General features: G+C 38.0%; 1 protein-coding gene across 1 annotated transcript in view; it reads left to right on the forward strand.

The window, feature by feature from the left end:
• Positions 1 to 2077: 2077 nt before the first annotated feature.
• LOC123870747 (scavenger receptor class B member 1) overlaps positions 2078 to 17529 on the forward strand; it is a 117154-nt gene continuing 101702 nt past the window's right edge. Inside the window, exon 1 of the mRNA XM_045914148.1 lies at positions 2078 to 2339. The gene's annotated coding sequence lies outside the window, so the exon portion shown is untranslated. The remainder of the gene's footprint in view (positions 2340 to 17529) is intronic.

A 17529-nucleotide genomic window follows, 5' to 3' on the forward strand; every position in this document is an offset into this window, starting at 1 on the left:
TCTACCTAGGTACCCACACCGATATCTCTGAGATTTCTGAACCGATTTGCGTAATTATTTTTTTCATCGATAGAGTACCTTTCCATAAAAAATTTGGATTCCAACTCTTCAATCCTGAAGCTGCAGGGGTCCTGACCAAAAAAACTGTTGGGATTTCGAAACTGTCGGTTATAAATTGATATTGAAGGTATCTTATAACAACTTTGTCGTTGACCCAACTCCTCAACCCTGATGCTGTAAGGAATTGCATTCCCAAATCCTGGTGATCATTAAAGGATCATCCGTTTAAATGTTATTACGTGGTACAGAAACAGGTTGCATCCCGGGGACGGGCTATTACGGATAGGCTACTTTTGTCCTGGGAATTAAAAGTTCCCACAGGATTTTTTAAAGCCCAAATCCACGCGGGTGAAGCTGCGGGTCTCAGCTAGTAGGTACATATGTGGAGTGGGTCGAGCGCTTCTAATACAGTTTGAACCAAATAGTTACAATAGGTACATCGTCATCCAAAGCTTGAACCAAATACATGAACCCAACCCCACTGACACTCAATGTTAGATATCACACTGGGTGGTGATAGCCTAGTAGTTATAACGACGGCCTGCTATTCAGGACGTCCGGGCTTTGATCCCTTTTCGCTAGTTAAGTGCGTCTGGAGCTAGCAAATTCAGTTGTGAATCATGAGGCCCTAAGTTTCAGACCCGGTTTGGGTGAAGAATTCTCGGTAGTAGCCCATAGATGGTAAATTGGCAGTGTTACCCATACCTTTGACTCGGAGAGCATGTAAATCCGTAGGTCCTACCAGGCCGGGCTCACTAGAAATACTCTAAGTACTACGGTAACGCGAGCCGCGCTGCGCCAGTTGACTCCCGGTATCCTTGATATCGTAAGAGAGATTATGAGAGAGTTTACGCGATTGAAGAGAGGTGTTTGTTAAACTTTAGACCACAGACTGTGCCGTAGACCGCAATGCTGTCTGAGCCGAATTGCACTGAATAATAGTCGCTATTTATTTACCTAAATATCTTTGCGGAGTGAGCGGTATCACCTGGTGGTAAGTGATGATGCAGTCTAAGATGGAAGCGGACTAACTTAGAAGGGTATTTTTTATAACACCTATCAGTGACCCTTATCGGTTTCTACGTGGTACGTACCGGAACGCCTTGGCCCGTCCCGTCTTTGCTAGTAGTAGGGTGGTAACTAACTAGTAACTAGCTCCGTCAGTAGCCTTCCACCAGACCAGACCATAGACAATTTAGGAATTACTATTAAAACATTATATCTACTTATCCAGTTTTTCTACGCCTGCTGCTTTCTCACCAATCGAGCGTCATCTTAGAGTCGAGAGGATTGGGCCATTGAATTATAAGCAAAGAGTACAGACCTATAGGATGCTTAGGTTTGAGCACGTTCAAGTGAGGAAAGTTTGAGAGAATGCGCCTGATGAATTTTTGCGCACAAATTTTGTACACTATAATATCTATTGAGGAGTTTTGGCTAGGTTTTGAATAATTGCCGTTTAGATTGTCATCCATGGCCGAAATACAGCCAATAATAAAATTTTAGCTACTTTTATGATATGGCTCCTTTATCGGGGATTCGGCAAATGTGATGAGTGAATGAAAAATGTTCGATTGGATCCTACGTCCATGATTGGATCTGTGTTGGCTCTCGCTAGGATCTTACTCACTGCTGCAGGCTGTCATTTAATCTTGCGACAAAGGTGTCTTTTCCGCTGAGCAATGTTAACTTGGCATGACATAAATAGAAGTAAGGATTATGTATATGAAAAATGAAAAAATGAAAAATGAAAAATATTTTATTAACAAAATATAGTCTTATACAATAATTTCCCTGTGTCTGGTGGTACCCACACTAGGTAATCCTGTGTCGTGGGTACCTAGTTTGCGTTGACAATATTCCATTTACAATTTTATTTGACATTTTGATATGTTATTTTGAAGTTAAATTTACCGCTTCAAATTAAGAATTCAAGCAAAATTATGCTCTATTGTCCACGTATTAAATTATTGACACGCTTTCTGATGTTAATTGTATGTTGTTTTAATACGGCGCAAGATTCGAAAGTGGTCAAGCAGTTAGTCAGTGGAGCGACGTAAAACGCGTCGCGCGTCGATCGCGACACAATAAGAGACCCAAATAGAAAAACTATTTGTTCGATTTAAAAAGTTTGAACCGACCGGCGGGAACGATTGACATCAATCAAAATTCTTCGCGTATTTTGGTTGTTGTGGTAAATTTGTGCTGTGTTTTAAAGTTGTAAAATACGTGACACTGTTACATAAATATTTTCGAAATAATTGCGGTCATTTACGGAGGTAAGTGAGACACCATCTCATCTTGTTTTAGCGAATAGCGCCGCTTCACTTGGTTCGAGTAGAACACGTTATCCTACCTTCTATTTTTATAATTTTCTAGCCGGCTTGGGGCAATAACATTAATATACTGGAATGCAGAACATTTTCCTTAGGTAATATCGTTATTGTTAGTTTAAAAACGCATCAGGATTATAAATTAAGTAGAATCGTTTATAGCTTCGAGAAGACTAATGATTTTATAATTCGTTAGTAAGAGATGACCCGAAAACAAGTCCATTAAATCGAGACAGGTATGTACCTACTTAACTACCAGCGATATAGGCACATCTACCTATTCCTGAAAATGTTTTCCTTGTTCTTCGGTTTTGCAATATCTCAGTATAGTTAAATAAATAAAATAATAAACCTATTAAGTAAAAGCTTACTTACCAACCCTTTAGTAAATAATATTACGTAAGTCCTGTAATCCTGTAGTTATTTTATTGGTTATATAATATTATACTAGGTAAAGCTACTTACTATAGGTCAGCAGCATTAAGGGGCAAGCGACGGTTCTGCCCGCGAAATTCAAATTTTATTTGGTTTTTCGCAATTTGTAAACTAATACGACAAAATAGGCTTAAATGGCATTCTAGTTGCGACAATAGCAGTATCATTTCCACGTGTTTATGTAAAAATCTTTACTTGATAAGGTCCAGTTTAAAATTAGCTCTAGTATCGACTAATTTGTGAGTTACAGTCGATACTAGAGCTAATTTCTTAAACTGGACCCTTTCAAGTAAAGATTTTTATATAAATAGGTGGGAATGATACTGTTATTGTCGAAAATAGAATGCCATAAACCTACTTTGTCGTATTAGTTTACAAATTGTGAAAAACCAAAAAGAATTTGAATTTCGCGGGCTGACCCGTCACATCCACCTTAATATGCTAGACTAGCTGATGCCCGCGAATTCGTTCCCGTGGATATAGGTTTAAAAATCCCGTGGGAACTCATTGATTTTCCGGGATAAAAAGTAGCCTATGTGTTAATCCATGGTATAATAATATCTCCGTTCCTAAATTCAGCCAAATCCATCCAGTAATTCTTGCGTGAAAGCGTAACAAACATCCATACATCCATACAAGGGTCAAGCTTCAAGGGTCAAATTCAAAATTCAAATTCAAAATATTTTATTCAATTAAACTTTTACAAGTGCTTTTGAATCGTCAAAATAATCTACCACTGGTTCGGAATGCCGTCCATACCGAGAAGAACCAGCAAGAAACTCGGCGGTTGCTCTTTTCAAGTATTTAATTTACAATAATGTGCCATACTGTACCTACTATACAAGCAATTGCAGCAATTGCAATTGGTCGAATACAGAACCTCTTTTTTTTAAAGTCAATTACAACCTTACTATCTGCAGTGCCAACTTATAACGCAAAATACTGATATGAAAGACCATTCTCTTTTATTAAGTAAAAATAATAATATTATTAAATATGTATATGTAATAATAGGTAGCTACTCACCTACGTATTCAGAATGGATATTTCGTATACCGAAGGTTAAACATTCCTTTGGTCGTGTTACTCAAATTATAAACAGTTTCATCATACTCAATATTATGTTACTCAAACAATACTGGTTTGTCTTTCGCAGTTGTATAGTATTTTGGATATACAGGGTGTAAACGAAACGAAACAAAAACGAATACATGATAGTACTGAGATAACCAAAAAACGCGAAAAAATAAATTTAAAAATCTTGTGTCATAGAGCTCAACGAAAGTTGCGTAGATAAGCCATTCCTACGACTCAGCATTGACCCCGAGTTTTGCACGCTATACATTGCGGGTTTGAAATATACTAAATCACTAAACTTACTAGATGAGCCAAATGGTCATTAGAATGAATTGGTCAAATGGACATTAAATTGTGTTTAGGTAGGTAGGATAATTAATAAAAAACGCTAAGTTTTTCGCTAGCGTTCTGGTTACACCCTGTATGTATGTATTTATTTAGGTTCTTAAGAGGGGTCTCTCCGTCACTCGCTCCATACAAACGTAGTTCCAATTTCATTTGAATATCAAGCAACCAAAGTCCATGAAATTTTGCAGACATATTCTAGAAACTAATATCTATGCCTGTGGTTTTCCAGATTTCTGTTAAAATATTCGGTTTCAAAGTTACGCGGTCTTAAAAATTTACATACAAATCTTTGAGCCCCTGTAATTTTAAAACTACATATTTTTAGAAAAATCTAAAACACCACAGGCACAGATATTAGTTTCTAGAATATGGCTGCAAAATTTCATGGACTTTGGTTGTTTAATATTCAAATGAAATTGGAACTACGATTGTATGGAGTAAGTGACGGAGAGAGCCCTGTTAATACTAATTGCAATGTTCTTGTACAGTTGAAGAAATAAATAAATCTATAACTCATAGAGATCGGTCGTGTTGATACTGTGGGGATCGATGAACCCATTCTCATATATCACACTAATATTATAAAGGAGAAAGTTTGTATGTGTGTGTGTGTGTGTATGTTTGTTACTCCTTCACGCAAAAACTACTGGACGGATTGGGCTGAAATTTAGAATGGAGATAGATTATAATCCTGGATTAGCACATAGGCTACTTTTTATCCCGGAAAATCAAAGAGTTCCCACGGGAATTTTAAAAAACCTACATCCACGAAAACGAATTCGCGGGCATCAGCTAGTATGTAAATAAAAAGTACTTAAGTAGTATTTTCTGCGTAAAAAATTCTCATATGAAGAAGTTCTATTTGTAGTACACGATACATCTGCCTATTCGTATTAAAACTAATAAAGGCTTGAAAATGACTTGATAATAATATTATTTTTTAATCCCCGACCCAAAAAGAGGGGTGTTATAAGTTTGACGTGGGTATACGTGTATCTCTCTGTGGCATCGTAGCTCCTAAACTAATGAACCGATTTTTTCGTTTTTTTTTTGTTTGAAAGGTGGCTTGATCGAGTGTTCTTAGCTATAATCCAAGAAAATGGGTTCAGCCGTTTGAAAGCTATCAGCTCTTTTCTAGTTACTGTAACCTTCACTCGTCGGGGGTGTTATAAATTTTTAATTTACACTTGTTCAATGAGGGAACGAGATAGGGAGAAGCTTCGCGCGCGTTGAAATCTTTTGAAGGGCATAAGCCATAAACGTTAAAATTATTGCCTTCCCGCTTTTTTCTTCTACATACAATATTAACCACATGTAACTGAAAGTGAAATCAATAAAATTGGACAATTTAAATGATTCCTCTATTCGTCATGCCACTGTCAGGAAGTACTGTCACTTGCGTTGCTGGTTGCTCCAGCGTCAATTGTGTGAAATAAATATGAGTATGGTAGGTGACATTTATTTACCTTCATTGACTTCATCCGCATGGATTTAGAATTTTAAAAATTCCGTGGAAACTTCTATTTCTGAGATAAAAAGAAGGATGTGTCCTTCTATAGGATGCAAGATTTACTTATAGCTACCAAACGTTAAAATTGGTGAAGCGGATTGGTCGTGAAAAGATAACAGACAGACACTCGCATTTATGATATTATATAGTAAGTATATATGGAGAGTATACGCAATTCATTCTTGATTGTAAATTATGTGTGTACAAGTAGGTATTTAATCACGGACCTCTGTCTTCCTAAAAACTCTTCGAAACGAAAACAAGTAGACGAGGTAGGTAATGGCGAGTCACGCAAACTTAAACGTTTGAGTTTAAATACATGTATAATGAAAGAACCAGTTCGTTACGTGGTCGTTACGTATAAGTTACGTACGCATGTCACAATATGCAGGTAGGTAATGTTGTGATGGTAATTTTTTTATGTGAAGTGTGTGGGTGTGCAGTGTTTATCCGACTGCGTTGTAGGGTATTTAGTCATCATTAACTATCAGACGCCCACTGCTGGACTTAGGGGTCTTGTAGCGACTATCAAGTTCTACGGTCTTGCGCCGGTTGAATATAATGACTCCTTGCAACTCGTTAGGGTTCCGTACCCGAAGGGTAAAAACGGAGCTCTGTTAATGTCACTGTGCTGTCTGTCTGTCTGTTCGTCCGTCTGTCTGTCTTTCCGGCGCATGTCACAGGTCTCTAGCTCATTTTATGTCGTCGTGTGTATAGGTGGTTTCCAAGGTGCCTAGTGGGAGATTTTTAACCTATTCGATCGCGTAAATGGAATTGAAACAGCGCCGCCAGCGAGTGATTGAGTTTTCTTATGAGGCTAATAGTTAGCGACCATGAGAGCATTCAATAGTTTGCATTTATTGACAAAATTTTAAAATGTAAGTAGCTAATCTTTCCTTTAAAAGCAACGGCATGGTACCTTTGCCCGAATAGAAAAGAGCTGATAACTTTCAAACGGCTGAACCGATTTTCTTGGATTATAGCTAAGAACACTCTCGATCAAGCAACGTTTCAAACAAAAAAAAAACTAAATTAAAATCGGTTCATTAGTTTAGGAGCTACGATGCCACAGACAGATACACAGATACACACGTCAAACTTATAACACCCCTCTTTTTGGGTCGAGGATTAAAAATGTAACAACCGTGTAAAAGTTTCAGTTTTAGTTTTGCGCTGATTGTCATTTATTTTTAACCCCCGACCCAAAAAGAGGGGTGTTATAAGTTTGACGTGTGTATCTGTGTGTCTGTGTATCTGTGTATCTGTCTGTGGCACCGTAGCGCCTAAACTAATGAACCGATTTTAATTTAGTTTTTTTGTTTGAAAGGTGACTTGATCGAGAGTGTTCTTAGCTATAATCCAAGAAAATCGGTCTAGCCGTTTGAAAGTTATCAGCTCTTTTCTAGTTACTGTGACCTTCACTTGTCGGGGGTGTTATAAATTTTTAATTTACACTTGTTACTATTTAAGGTTACATTATATTGTTGATTGAAACGCCCACAAGAAATCTGCAAAGTGAAATCCTTTGCGTGTGTGACGCAAATGACTCTTCTCCACCCGTGAATAATACGTATTTGCATGCCACTTCAAGCTATGATTCACTTGCTTATCGTTTACTTTACTCTAGCCTCCCACGTAGATAGAGAAACTGCTCATAATATATACCTACTACCTAGTTATCCACTCCGACTTCGCACGGGTGCGTTAACCTTTTTCATAGACAAATATGAATAAATAAATAGTGTGAATGCGTGTTATAATATATCTTTCACAATTTATCACACTATAATATTATAAAGGAGAAAGTTTGTATGTGTATGTGTGTGTGTGTGTGTGTGTATGTTTGTTACTCCTTCACGCAAAAACTACTGGACGGATTGGGCTGAAATTTAGAATGGAGATAGATTATACGCTGAATTAGCACATAGGCTACTTTTTATCCCGGAAAATCAAAGAGTTCCCACGGGAATTTTAAAAAACCTACATCCACGCGAACGAAGTCGCGGGCATCAGCTAGTAATACATAATTAAAAATCTTTACAAAAGTTTAAAAAATCCATTAAAAGTATGCTCCTGGCAAAAGCATATTACACAATCGAAGATTATGTAAATGATAAAAAAGCTTGGATTTGACTCGCTCCAGCAATGCGCGGGGCTGCAATTGCTTGTATAGTATGGAATATTATTGTAAATATTGATCAATTGAAAAGAGCAACCGCCGAGTTTCTTGCTGGTTCTTCTCGGTAGGAACGGCATTCCGAGCCAGTGGTAAATTATTTGACGATTCAAAAGCACTCGTAAAAGTTTATTTCAATAAAAATCTATTCTATTTTATTCTTCCTTGTGAAATGTTCTGAACTGAATTGAAAGCCGTAATGAATTGCTTTGAAAAGTAGAGAAGAAATAATTTTATTTTTAAACTAGCTGATGCCCTTGACTTCGTTCGCGTGGATTAAGGTTTTTTGAAATCCCGTGGGAACTCTTTGGTTTTCGGGGATAAAAAGTAGCCTATGTGCTAATCCAGGGTATTATCTATCTCCATTCCGAATTTCAGCCAAATCCGTCCAGTAGTTTTTGCGTGAAGGAGTAACAAACATACACACACATACACACACACACACACACACATACAAACTTTCGCCTTTATAATATTAGTGTGATTCAGTCCCTATATAGGCTTCTTTCGGTATCTAAGCAATCTCGCCAAATGATTTAGTGTTTAAAAACAGTTATACGTATGGGTCTGAATTTTTAAGACTCATTAAGAAAATAAAAGTATGATGTAGGTAACTACGAGCTTTTTGTCATAGTTACCTTTTCTTGGTGAGAATATTCGGTTTTGAAGACTGCACTATCACTACGGTCATACTAAAACCCGATTTAAAAAAAAAAGTTATGTAGGCATATCCGGTATCGATACCGGATCGTGTTAATGTGGAAACGCTCTAATTCTTAGTTTATTAATCGTATTCTTTCAAGAAACTAATTTTGCGTCCGTGTTACCAATACCGATTGTTCATGGTGATTTCTAATTTATAATTTTAAATTTCAAATTATTTCATTGATGTCGAATTGAAGGCCCAACGAACCGAGGATGATCTTGGCCTCATAGGAAAAGACGTAATGTTTTATGCATTGCTAATAACGGTATCTAAAATTTGATTGTCTTGGTTTTATTAATCCCCGACCCAAAAAGAGGAATGTTATAAGTTTGACGTGTGTATCTGTCTGTGGCATCGTAGCTCCTAAACTAATGAACCGATTTTAATTTAGTTTTTTTAGAGTTCCGTACCTCAAAAGGAACCCTTATAGGATCACTTTGTTGTCTGTCTGTCTGTCAAAAAACCTATAGGGTACTTCCCGTTGACCTAGAATCATGGAATTTGGCAGGTAGGTAGGTCTTATAGCACCAGTACAGGAATAAATCTGAAAACCGCGAATTTTGTGGTTACATCATTAAAAAAAATTAAAATGTGTTTCAATTTTCAAAGTAAGATAACTATACCAAGTGGGGTATCATAAATGAAAGGGCTTTACCGGTACATTCAAAAACAGATTTTTATTTATTTTTATGCATAATAGTTTTTGATATATCGTGCAAAATGTCGGAAAAAATACCCGAGTACGGAACCCTCGGTGCGGAGTCTGACTCGCACTTGGTCGTTTTTTATTTTATTCAGATACAAGTTAGCCCTTGACAACAATCCTATCCGGTGGTAAGTGATTTAGTATGGGTTCAGTTATAAGTCAAAAAAGAACTATTAATTAATTAATAACGTAAGACAAAGGCTGTTATCCGAGTAAATTATACTGTAGGTACTTTAATACCTGCCCACATTACATGTATTTATTAGCAACAATAATAGGTATTCCAAAACTACGCTCCCACACTATATGTGGTTTTGGTTTTGCGATATCCAATACGAAATCTATTGTTACACGGTTACTTTACATCTTACAATCACAAAAAGCTATTTGTGTAATAACAGTAGTTATTAGATGCTGTTACAATCAAGGATAAAATTAATAATAAGGCCATGCGTGAAATATTTAAATTACCTATCAACTTTTATGATTTTTTAAATATTAACTCTTAAATATTTGCTAGCGTTACAAACGCAAACAGTTTTTGCCGTTCTAAGTTTTTTATGTTATATATAACAAGCCTTGGATCATACAAACAGTCAATTTCCTGTTATTTTTAATATTTGCAAATTATCTGTGTTCAATCTTAGTCCTTTAAAATAGACTAACTAAATGGCGCCGTGCCGCATGGCGTACAGATTTGCGCCGTGGACATTCCCGCATCGCGTCCCACATCCCAAGTTCATGGCACGCAAGTGTGGCCGTAGCTTTAGAGATTAGTACGTAAGCAACATCAGAATAGAATAATATTAAGGAAGCTAAAGTGGGAAGCTACTTTCTACGCAATAATAGTAAATAACTAAGAATATGCAAGATGCTCCAAGTATAACCTATCAGTAACTGCTCGTTCACACAGGCTGCGTAAGTGTTGCGTACGCGTAGACGTAGCACGTACCATTTCGTTCTTCTTCTCTCTGGGCCTGGTTTCCGCACTTAAACGTTTCCGTCTGTTGTTTGTGCGTTGCCCCTCCTGTACCATTGCGTTGTAATGTATGGAACTGTATGAGACATAGCATACCGTTTGCGTGGCGTGAACGTTCGCGTAGACGTAATGCGTGCAGTTATGTCAACGAATTCACGCGTGTCACTACGCGCGTTACACAGTACGTGCTTGGTGTGAATCGGCCTTTAATAGTAATTTGAAACAATTACTACCGAATTAATAGTTACCTACTTATGTGCAATTTACGTTGATATTAGTGAGCAATATCGTCGATTATAAGCCTTGGGCATACAGCACGCGGGCGGCAGCGACGCGTGACGGCATTGCACTTCGCTAAGAAGAAATTGTAGTGTTCGAAAGCGGATGACATATCTATCGTACAAGGAGAGGTCGTGTTTTTCTGACATCTACAATCTACCCTCTTACCTTCCACCCTCCGTCTTGCGAGGTCCCCAGGTTGGTCCTAGAGGGCTAGATGTCTGGAAAAAGAGTTTTTTCAAGACAGGAGAAAAGTGGGTACGAACAGTTAATATAGGGTATATAGGTCCTACTGGTTGTTACAGCATCGCGTCGCCAAGGCGGGAGCAGAAGTGGGAGGGGGGGGGGGGGGGGGGGCGTTGCCTTTTGCGCATCGCAGTCGTTCTGCTTTATGTGGGTACAAGCCTTTAGCCGTTGAGGCTTCAGTTTTCACTGAGCACGATGCATGCAACTCACGTAAGGTCGAATTGCGACATTAGGTTAGTCGTGTGACACAATAAGTGCGGATGTGCTATTAGGACACAAGTTCTATAACAAAGCGAAGCGATTTGTAGCTAAGAGTTACTGGAGAGAACATGATAAAATACCTTATACGCACAAGGTACGAGTTACGAGGTAGTTGAGAAATACATATGTGTAAACCCACCCATTTTTGCGATTGGAAAACATGACCCTTGAACTGAATGAACGACAAATCTCCCTAAACCAAAATTATTGACAAGTTTAAACGTAGCCCACTGCCGACTATTGGTGATGTTCCTGCGTGAAAAATATATAGCATTTCTTTAGAGTCTGCAGTTTCCTTTAGTTTGTGTCCTGTATAATTAACTGATTTAAGTATTCGTACTTTTTCTTGAAGAAATTAAAAAAAATAAGATCACCCGTAAGCGTAACAGGATTTGCGATAAAACGAGTTGTACCGCTATCGCTTCGCAATATCACAGAAGTGCGCACAAACTTTAGGCGGACAATTTCCTTTTATTTTGTCTCAACGGAACTTACGTGACAGTCTTTAAGGTCTCGGTTGAGAAATTCAGCTCACGAGATTTTAATTTTATTTAGTTCATATGTAACTATTATACTATGGTTTACGTTCTAATTACTTCTCACTTCTACTTACTCCTCATCCACACCAATAATATAATAAATACGAACGTGTGTCCGTCTGTCTTTGTTAGCTTTCATAGCTAACCAATTTTGAGGTACAGACAACACAATATGATGGTACCTACTTCTACACTAATATTTCACAGAGCTAAAGTTTGAGTTTGTTTGTAGGAAGTAATCTCTGGAACTATTGAACCGATTTTGAAAATTCTTTCACCAATAAAAAGCTACACTATTCCTGAGTGATATAGACCTTTAATTTTCAAGCATCCGTGCAAATTCGGGGCGTGCGGCTAGTATTTTATAAAACGACGACGATAAAGCATTTTACACAATCGGGAATTGCATAGATATATAAAATAATGGCTTCTGTGACACAGGTTTGTTGAAAGTCAGTCTAAAGTATTTAGGCAAGCTTGATCTTTTAAAAGACCTAAACTCATTCAAACATTGCAAAGTATGATGTGTAGCAATGCAGCGCCGTCCGTTAGGTAATGTTAGGTGTAAATGTTCTTCTATTGACGAAATATTGACAAATATGTATGTACTTACCTATAATGCAGGCTACATACCGTCAAACTAAAAATAATTAGATATATCAACGTTTTAATCGATACCATAATTTTATTAAAAATATTATAGGTACAGTTAATATATTATATACAGTAAAATATTTACAAGTCCCATTTGGCACGTGAATACTTACTCTAATAACTTAAAATTTAAGAACCCCCGACACAAAAACCTCTATAAAAAAACTAGAAATGAGCTGATAACTTTCAAACGGCTGAACCGATTTTCTTCGATTATAGCTAAAAACACTCTCGATCAAGCCACCTTTCAAACAAAAAAAAAACTAAATTAAAATCGGTTCGTACGTTTAGGAGCTACGATGCCACAGACAGATACACAGATACACACGTCAAACTTATAACACTCCTCGTTTTGAGTCGAGGGTTAAAAAAAGGCACGGAGACACTATAATACTCATTTAACTCGGGTTAAAAAAATATTTTCTTAGGTCAACAAGGGTCAACGTTACAAAGACAAAACGCTACAGGCATTTCATACTTCAATATGGGAAGTACGACCACAACAAATATTACATTAGCTACTTTTAACTGCCGTTCTATTAAAAGATCTGCCGAACAGATTAAGAAATTGTGTTTGAATGTTGACATTTTAGCCTTGCAGGAGACTTGGCTCCTCCCCCATGACTTGGGATTTGTGAACGAGCTCAGTCAGCAGTTCAGTTGTTTCGCAAAGTCTGCGGTGGATACCTCGGCAGGAATACTAAAAGGCCGACCATACGGGGGACTCGCGTTGATGTGGCGTAAGTCACTCTTCCCCAGTGTTTCTATAATAGACTGTATCAGTGACAGATTGGCGGCAGTACAAATTGATTTGGGCGGACGCCATATCCTTGTGATGAGCGTCTATTTACCATATGATGATGGTAGCGAAGACAGTCTCACAGACTTTATAAGTTGTTTGGGAAGCATTGAAGCCGTGATCAGTGACCATGATGTTGAAGCTGTCTACGTGCTGGGTGATTACAATGCACATAGTGGCACCAGATTCGGGAACGAGCTATTCGCCTTCTGCACAGACCATTCACTCGTGTGTGTCGACACTGAAATTCTGGCTCCGGGTTCGTTTACACATGTTAATGATGGTAGTGGGTCTAAGCGTTGGTTAGACCACTGCATTGTGACAGCTGCTGCGCGTGCGACAGTGATATCTGGGTGTGTGGATCTTGGAGTGTACTGGTCAGATCATTTTCCTCTTTTGATTACATGTAAAATGAATGTACTTCCAAAGAAAATTGCCATATCTACAGAAAATAAGTTACTATCTGGTGTGTATTGGGGTAATAGGGATGTAAACCAAACTAGTCTATTTAATACGTACTGTTGTGATAATTTAAGTGATATTAGTATATCTAGTCATTTTTTAAACTGTATAGACTGTAATTTTAGTAATTTCAATATATGTGATGCTCATTTGTTTAAATTAGATGATTATTATGACGTTATTGTTAAGATTTTACAAGAAGGTGCCAAAAGAAGTGTTTGTCGCGATGTTCCGGTGAAGCATAAAAAAGTACTAGGGTGGAACTACCACGTTCGAGAGAGTCACCAAAGAGCGAGGTATTACTTCCAACTTTGGTTATGGTACGGTAAACCTCAAACCGGTGAGGTTTATAATAACATGGTACAGAGCCGTAAAGTTTTTAAAAATAAATTGAAATGGTGCCAAAATAACGAGGATCAAATCAGAATGGATATGTTGGCCTTACATCAGCGAGACAAAAACTTTGTTAAATTTTGGAAAGACACAAAACGCCTCAATTATAAATCAAATCTACCATTGAGTGTTGACGGTGTCCAAGACCCAAAGCTGATTGCTGACTTATTTTCGCATCATTTCAAACTGGATCCATTACCTGCTCTAAGTACAAAATGTGCATCTATGCCCAGTGGAAAAATGATTTTAAACGATGGACAATCGCATCGTTACTCACCTGACGATGTGGCTAAAGTAGTATTGACAATGAAAAGAGGTAAGGCCCCAGGATATGACGGACTGAGCCTGGAGCACATTTTGTATGCAGGCGAAAAAAATTTTTTGCTTATTGGCGGAACTGTTTACCTTATGTATAAACTCAGGTTATTTGCCTAAAAACCTTATGAGAACTGTGGTAGTTCCTGTCCCAAAGAATAGGACCGGTGATCTTTCCAGCCTCAAAAACTACAGGCCGATTTCTTTAGGTACCATTATAGGCAAAATACTGGAAAGAATAATTTATTCTGATGTAAATCAGAACATTAGGATTGATGACGCGCAGTTTGGTTTTCGTCCTGGGCTCTCAACAGATTCGGCTATCTTTAGTCTCAAATCGATAGTTAACTATTATACGAATAGAAACACATCCGTATACGCATGCTTTCTGGATCTCAGTAGAGCTTTTGACCTGGTAAACTATCAGTTACTATGGCAAAAACTTATTGAGTCTAATGTATCGCGTAAGACGGTAGATCTGTTGAGATACTGGTACGAGAACCAAACTAATTTTGTGAAATGGGGCGACGCCGGCTCTAATGATTATAGATTAGAATGCGGCGTGCGTCAAGGAGGATTGACCTCTCCGGACCTCTTCAGCATTTATGTTAATGATCTGATTGAGGGACTTAGAAATACTAGAGTAGGTTGCCACATAGGTACAACGTGCATTAACAATATCAGCTATGCTGACGATATGGTACTTCTAAGTCCCTCAATCAGGGGTCTTAGACGACTACTCAACATCTGTGAACAATATGCTAGAGATCACGGCCTTAAATATAATGTTAAAAAGACGCAGATGATGGTTTTCCGTGCAGGCAAGGGCCCGAAGAGGATCCCGTCGGTTTTCTTAGATGGAGTTCCTGTAGAAAGGGTGGCGCAATTCAGGTATCTGGGGCATATTTTAACTGAGGATCTACGTGATAACCAAGACATGGAACGAGAAAGAAGGGCTTTGTCTGTTCGGTGCAACATGCTCGCACGCAGATTTGCGCGGTGTAGTACTGAGGCGAAGCTGACACTGTTTAGAGCATATTGTCAATGCTTTTACACGTGTCAGCTTTGGGTCAACTGCACCGCAAGTGCACGTAGCAGCATCAGAGTGCAGTATAATAACGCATACCGTATTCTGATGAAACTGCCTAAATACTGCAGCGCGTCGGGCATGTTTGCTGACGCCAAAGTGCCCGATTATTTCGCGATTATTAGATCTCGGGTTGCGGCTTTCTGGTTCCGCATCCGCAATTCTCAGAACGAGATCCTCAGGGTATGCTCTGAGTGTCCTGAAAATCGCATACCGAAGTACTGGCTTGCCGTGCATCGTGGCAACAACCGTAAATAATTTTTATTTTACTCTTGTATTCTATTCTATTTTATTTTATTTTATATTTAAGAAATGGGTGTAAAAAAAAAAATTGCATAAAAAAAAAAAAAAAAAAAAAAAAAAAAATTTCAAGTTTCTAGACCCGGCTCATTGAGCTACAGGTACCTACGTTGATAGACAGGATTTTCATTATTATACAAGAGGTGACGTAGGTAGATGACTCTGAGTTCGGTAAAGGCAACGAACACACGCGTGAAGCAATGGCAAGCCCATCCAACGTTGATCGACCTTTGCTTCTATATAAGCTGTAATTACACAATTATTGGGTTAAGGCTATGGCACAATAGGACATAGAGGCCATACTGCCGCGACACGACGCGTACATTAAAATAATATTAAAATAATTATTATGATTACTTCCGTTGCTTATCTTCAAATTACTTTGATTGCTTAACAACACGAATTGAAAGTCATTTCGATGGCTCAACGACCTGAAATGGATCTTTGCCTATGTTAAGCGATGATGACGACAGTCTTAGTCTTAAAGATGGCTTGATCGAGAGTGTTCTTAGCTATAATCGAAGAAAATCGGTTCAGTCGTTTGAAAGTTATCAGCTCTTTTCTAGTTTTCTTATAGAGGTTTTTGTATCGGATGTTTTTTAAAATTTTGAGAACTAACGAACGAGCAGGTGGGTCACCTGATATTAGTGTTTACTGCTGCCCATGACGTCGGACGTATATGCCCTAAGATTAACTAAGATTTCAAGTCACACTGCATCCAAGACCTATGCAATATTATGTCGCAAGAAACGGAACACAATACATGTAATGCCACTCGGATAGTGTTTAAAAGCGTTATGTTTTAACACGTAGGTACCTACAGAACATTAACATGTCTGGTCGAATCTTCGTTAGTATACCTAAATTAGCGAGTGTGGTTTACTTAAAAGAAGGACACTGTACCTACGTATATGGTGCTTGAAGGTCGAGTGCCTACTGTAACAATAATATATATATATATACATATATGTATATCTTAGAGTGTTGGCACTTTACAGATGAGGTGTAACCGAGTTTGCTTTTAGTATATTTACTCTTGAATTCTAGGTAATTTATCTTATTTGTGTAGATGTATTATATATTTTTATAAGTATTTATGTTAGATGACGGAAAGCCCCAACTTTACACTATACCTAAGGTCACATCTAACGCAATATATGTAACTTAGTACGAACTCTATGTTAGGTAGGTACCTATCTTGTAAGATGATGCTGATTTTGTAGTCTTGTCACTTATTTTTAACCCCCGACCCAAAAAGAGGGGTGTTATAAGTTGACGTGTGTATCTGTGTCTGTCTGTGGCATCGTAGGTAGCTCCTTAACTAATGAACCGATTTTAATTTAGTTTTTTTTTTGTTTGAAAGGCGGCTTGACCGAGAGTGTTCTGAGCTATACCTAATCCAAGAAAATCGGTTCAGTCGTTTGAAAGTTATCAGCTCTTTTCTAGTTACTGAACCTTCACTTGTCGGGTGTGTTATAAATTTTTAATTTACACTTGTTGCTAAATTAAGTACCTACTCGTAGTTTCTTTATAAAATTTTAAAGATGATTGAAGTCAAGTTTTAATTCAGTGTAGGTCAATGGTCTACGGTTCTTTCTTTTCAAACCATATTCGATGGTCTAATAAGTTTGCTGTGGGCACGACCATTACTTTAATTCAATGTTCAAGTGGAATATTACGAAATGACCTCCAAGAGCCGCAAGAGCCGAAGAAGCACACGCAATGCGTTTTTCACAGCGGTTTCCCAACCTGTGGTAGATTTCATTGTCAACGATCCCCCGTCGATTTCCTACGTATGATATTATTGTTCTCATCTCTATCTGCCCTGGTTCGTGTATTCTCGGTTCCTAGATCGGTGCATTTG

Source organism: Maniola jurtina, chromosome 13 (assembly GCF_905333055.1).
Source record: "Maniola jurtina chromosome 13, ilManJurt1.1, whole genome shotgun sequence".
NCBI classification, from domain to species: domain Eukaryota; kingdom Metazoa; phylum Arthropoda; class Insecta; order Lepidoptera; family Nymphalidae; genus Maniola; species Maniola jurtina.